This window comes from Papilio machaon, chromosome 22 (genome assembly GCF_912999745.1).
Source record: "Papilio machaon chromosome 22, ilPapMach1.1, whole genome shotgun sequence".
Classification (NCBI taxonomy): domain Eukaryota; kingdom Metazoa; phylum Arthropoda; class Insecta; order Lepidoptera; family Papilionidae; genus Papilio; species Papilio machaon.
In genome coordinates, this window is record NC_060007.1 from 3540794 (window position 1) to 3546793 (window position 6000).

Below are 6000 nucleotides of genomic sequence, written 5' to 3' on the forward strand. Positions count from 1 at the left end.
CCTTATCATTATCTTTGACAAAATAGATATAACAATATGTTTTAAACGGAGATTCTCAGAAACCCACGGTAACGCGCCTAAGCCTAAACCGCCATGAGGAACCGGAATAACAACCAACTTAGATACAAAAAACAAGCTTGTAATATACATACATAAGTATATACAAACTTACCTATTTCCCCAAGTGGGGGAAGAAGTTCGTTGTAACCATCTTGTGGAGGCACGAAAAACCAGAACGCACAAAATCAAAGCTTTAGGCTGGTTTTACAGTCACGCGTTTCGGCAGCGCCGTCGGAGCGCGCGCGCTCGGATATGTATTGGGGTATTAGTAGCGTTTCAAATTCGCGCGCTTGAGCAGCGCCGTTCGTTGAACGCGTCCTATTCGCGCGGCGCGGTCGAAGCGCGCGCCGCTCGTGCGCTTCTACGGCCATTGTGCGTTTTAGTCTCACGCCGTTGAGACGCGCCGTTAGGTACTGTTGTGTACAAAATGAATCACATCGATACGGGTCGAGTAATTGACGAAGTGCGAATTAGAAGATGTTTATGGGACCCGGCCGATGATTTTTATAAGAATAATTTTATAAGGATAATAATAAAGATCTTCGTAAAGAAAACTCTAACTTGCACAGTAATTCGTCGAAACTGCTGGTTGATAGGCGAAAATATTTATAAAATTTATAACTATTTTCTCGTAAATCAGAGAAAGATGTTACGTGTTCGCCTCTCAGTAACCTTGTAGCGTTATAAGGATCAACACCTACTGTTCTTCGACGTTTTTGTTGCCTTTTTTTCCATAAAAAGTAAATAGCCAGTACTCTAACCGCATTGCCGTTCATTTTGTATCTGTTTGTACACGACTGTCTCACAGCAGCGAAACGCGCCGTACTAATGTCGTTTTTTGGTGCACCGCTGTTCAAACGCGCGCTGTCCAACAGCGCGCTGTCCAACGGCGCGTCTAGCGGCGTGACTGTAAAACCAGCCTTACTGGCCCACCAATTCTGAAAAAGATAAAATAATGTTGCAAGCATTGTAGTAGAAAAGGCCACGTCCTAGTGCGGCTTCCTAGTATGTATGATCACATACACAGAGAGAATACCTCACATTGTAATAGCACAATGTTTGCACCATTATTATGTAGGACGAAATTAAAAACAAATTAAATCGCCAAAAATTAACTTAAAACAAATATATCGCCGATATTCGTTAAGTGGATTTTTTATTTTGTCCACAAAAAACGTTATGGTCATTCACAGTGAATCAATTTTCGCATTGAGTTCACACCGCGGGACGACAAATTAATATCTGTCATCTCGTGTTTGATCGAGGGTCATAAAAAACATTTGCCCGAGTGAATAGATATTTGTTATGAAAACATTTTCTTTTAGAAAGCGCTTTGAGTGTCGTGGGAAAATATTGAATTTGAAAATTTGTTAAATTAATTCAGAAAACATATTGTACTTTCATGACATTCTTTTGTCGTCTGGGTTTCATTTAAAAACGTTCATGATGTTAATAACCGTTAGTTTTCACTGCATTAAGGTTTTTTTTTCTTAGAACCTCTCGGACAGAGTCGCGGGCTTCAGTTAGTAAACTATAAATCATACTGACTATCTTTTTTCATTGTAATTTGGGGTAAGTTTGGACTATAAGGAGGTCATAGTAAATATAAAAGCAAACTTTTAGGAATTGACCTCAATATATTTATTAGAGTCAATATTAGCAAACTCATACTAACATTATTACTTAGATTGGTACTTAACAAGGCGATCATGTGTTAAATGAGATATAGTGTTTGCACGAACTGTCTCGTCGGATTAGGTTCACATTAAGGGTCTAATTATCTAGTAATCTAGTTAGGGATTAGAACGGTCATCGAATTTGTAATTCTATTATCCCTTTATTTGATTAACTCAAGCGTATTCAGACTAAATGTAATTCATATGTGACCTTACAAGATGACGGTTTATTATCTGATTGACAAAGAGGGTAATATTTTTCGCACGTATGTAACTTTGTGACTAGTATGTGTGTTTATAAATTCTATTGTGATGGACTAGAGCCTTCTGTTGTTGTTGAGTGACGCACGCCTCCTCCTTCTTCAAGTTCAATTCCACTTGCTTTTGAATTGAATTAAATTGCTTCCACTGACTATTTAGATAGGTAATTCAAAAAAAAAAAAATACGTCTATCTAAATTTAAGAACCAAAAAAAAAAACATTATTTGTACTGTAAAACTCGCTCGCAAGTAATAAATATTCGGAGCAAAACAAAAAGAATGTTTTTAAGTTCGGAAAGATATATCCTCGGTAGTATAGTGGTAAGTATCCCCGCCTGTCACGCGGGAGACCGGGGTTCGATTCCCCGCCGGGGAGGATTTACTTTTGCAAGGTCTTTGTTAATTTCATAGACAAAAAAAAGTTTACTGCTTAGTAAGCTAAGCTTCATCTCAACTATTATAGTGAATAAAATTCTGAAAGACCAAGTGAAGATCAAGAATATATCATCAATTAAATGTACATTGTGTTCACTACCAAGAAAAAAAAAGAGTTTGTTTTATTTTATTTTTAGTTAATAATTACATTTTTTTAACTATATAAAAAAAAGTTTTTTACTTCTTTCCGAAGTAGCGTTGGCGACAGGCAATCGGTCTGTAGTAAAAATTATGCCATAACATAAAATAATAAAAATTTAAAAATAATAAAAATAAAATATTGTGCGCCGAAGCCGAAAATGTATCGAAAATTTTAAGAAGAAATTCTTGTGTAAAAATCATGCGTTGAACGATATTGATTGCCCCCAGAGAGATTTGAACTCTCGACCCCTGGTTTACAAGACCAGTGCTCTAACCCCTGAGCTATGGAGGCGGTGTACACCTCGCCTTATTCATGTCACAAATGTTGGTAACATGACTATTTTATTACCAACTTTACCACTAAAAGATAACATTACTACTTCATAGTCAGAAAAAATGCTTAAATTCTTTTTAAACGATTAAAACATTAACATAAACATAAAAACAAGAAGCAGCAGCATTTCTTCTTCTATGAAGAACTGCTTCATTTACTTCAGTATAAAATTAAATAAATTGCAACTATTTTCTAGTGGTAGTAATTATTTTTAGATCTATTAAAGCACTATCTACTTTAATAAACCTTACAAAGCCTTATCATAAATATTTCTCTAAATAAGCTGACGGACTATTCGAGAATTTTAACGAAGTCTTTTGTGAAGAACCGAATTATATAGTGACTTCATAAGAAAAGAAAAGCTTGAAGGCTTTGAATGTAGAGATTAAGATGTCTGTTGAACTACGTCATTAGCCGTATTCCAGGACATGGATTAGCGATACGGCGAAACGTCTTTTTTTATCTACAAGCTCGCGTTCTCCAAAGACTTAACAAAAAATAAACAAATTAAAAAAGAGTATACAGTTTTCCTGCTTGATTCAGCTACTTCCCCGTCAAAGTTTCAATAAAACCGGTTCAGTCGGTTCCGGGTATTACCCGGAACAAACGCAGACTCGCGAACCGACAAAAATTAAAAAGTATTATTTTCGATATTACATACAGACACTCTCTTTTTATTAATATGTATATATAGATATCTATTTGCTCAAACGTCGCTGAGATAATAGCGATTGCCTTCAGAGATTATCATAAAAATATATATAATGCGAATCTTCTAATTAAAAACGTATTTGCATTTCAGATAATAAATAAGAGAAACGTCTTAAAACGTTTTTACTTATAAAAAAATAATAATAAAATAATGAATAATTTTTCTACATTTAATTTATTATACAAACTCTAAAATTAACATAAAATTAATAATTTCAAATCTGTCACTTTGACATGGAAAACGAAAAAGAAAAGGTTATCATCAAAAAGTATTGAAGAATCCTTGAAGGATTTTTCTTTACAAACCTCTACATGTTTTAGGTAGTTGATTAATTATTTTTTTTGGAAAATACTACCTGAATCCAGCGTCACAATTGCAAAGCGGAAACAATGTTAAAAGTCTGAGTAGTTACTAGATTATATGTACAAATGTCACTGAGCATGCAAAAAGTTATTTACGCAGTTTATTTTTTGTATTTAGATTGTGTATTGTATGTTAGGGTTCAAATAAGGCTTTAAACCTTATTTAGCGCAATAAGAATACTTCAGTTTTTTGTCACGTACTTCAAATGTTATCGTTAACTTTCTAATTATGTTATCAAACGTTAACGGATACATTAACGATTATTGCCTGTAACAAATCTTAAGCTGACAGAGAGTACGTCGGCGCCTCTTTGCTGTCTGTTGATGGAAAATTCAAACGTAAAATCGTGATCACGTAGATTCTTAGTCGGTGTTAATTAAAATGAACGCTTTTAATTAAAAATCATTTAACGCGGTTTCAACTTTAATAACGTTTTACATACAAATAATGAAAAGAAAGATCGTCTTTCATTTTGAATTCATCAATCGATTAGTGACCGAAAAATATAAGTAAATATCTAAGTATCTAACCTTGAACTCCACTGTACTAAGTATTTTAATATATATTCTCATCTCTTACATATATTTTGAGAAGAAAGAGAGCCCAATATGTATTAATACAAGAGTCACTGCAGTCGAAACACACATTATGTTGGTATTCTATTTATAATCCTAAAAATACAAGTAACGTCTTTTTTTCAAATAGAATCATGAGATACTTAATGTTTTTATACTTCGACAGTAAAAAAATCCAAGAAAGTCAAACTTATTTTAAAATATCTCAAATATTGGAAAATTACGTAAAAAGTTATTGTGCTCGGCGCACCGTAGTATAATGTTATTAGATTTTGAATTTATTCGCTATCAATCATTTCCAATTTTCCGCAAGCTTTCCTGAGGTCAACTAAATTACTTTTATAGAAAATATATCGACGATGATTTAGTTTTGTTACATATCTATATTATGGCGAGACGATACTCTATCGAATTTCAAAACCATTTTAAGTTATACTTGTATCAGATGGATAAATATGAGATTTATTTTATTTTTACTTGAAGCAGTTCGTGTATGGCGACCCTACGGTGGGTTCTATAGATATTATAAATGATAAGTATATTAAAATGTCGCTAAATTAATTATACAAATCTCGATCGATACATTTTCATTACTTTTTAATTGATGTTCAACATTTTCTCTGCTCCTTATACGCCTACGCTATGCTACGCGATGCCTACGCCTTCAGAGATAGTACTCATTTCGTCTGCAGCAAAATAAGTCATTTAACGAATTGTAATGTAATTAAACTTTATATATTTACGCCTAACTTTTATTTGTTTACAGATAATTACATTTTACTGCGAAGAGTCAGAAAACTTTGGAGGAGGCACGTTTTGAATTCACAAAGTTTGTTGCCGAATTGTTAGGGAACTTACAATTTAATTGTGGCTAGTATATGACGGACGCATAAAGTGTTAATAATAAATATTAAAAGCGTTTTCGAAATTTAAGATTAAGTAAGTAAAATTGACTATTTAAATATTCCCCTATGATAAGACATAAATAATCCATGAATTTTCTCATATGGTACTAAAGTATTTATCAAAACAAACTACGAAGTACTATTACGCGCCAGTGGCGGAGTTGCGGAAATCAAGCCCTTACAACTAAGTACTAAGTATTACTGCTTTTATATACGAAGGCATTTTCATTTCAGTTTTACTGGTAATTCTATCCTTTCTCATTTTTTATATGTCCACAGTAAGCATCTTAGGGTCCGACTATGTCATTTAAACAAGTACATATGCTAAATAATAAACAAGATTTTTTTACACGTTGTGTATATGAAAGCTGAGGCTTTATGGCTCAGTTTATGAGGCACTGATCTCAATCCTCTAGGTGATATGAGGAGCGGTTTATGGCTGTCGTGAGTGCGGTATATAACCCCCACTGACCCACTACCTCGTTATGACTCCTACACATTACTTTCGTTTCAAGGTCAAGAAAATTATATTTACGTAA

General features: G+C 33.6%; 2 non-coding genes across 2 annotated transcripts; one reads left to right on the forward strand and one right to left on the reverse strand.

The window, feature by feature from the left end:
* The first annotated feature begins 2300 nt into the window (after positions 1 to 2300).
* On the forward strand, positions 2301 to 2372 carry Trnad-guc. Its single transcript has one exon. It is a non-coding gene; the product is annotated as a tRNA-Asp (tRNA).
* Positions 2373 to 2791: 419 nt separating this feature from the next.
* Trnat-ugu lies at positions 2792 to 2864 on the reverse strand. The gene has a single exon. It is a non-coding gene; the product is annotated as a tRNA-Thr (tRNA).
* Positions 2865 to 6000: the final 3136 nt, after the last annotated feature.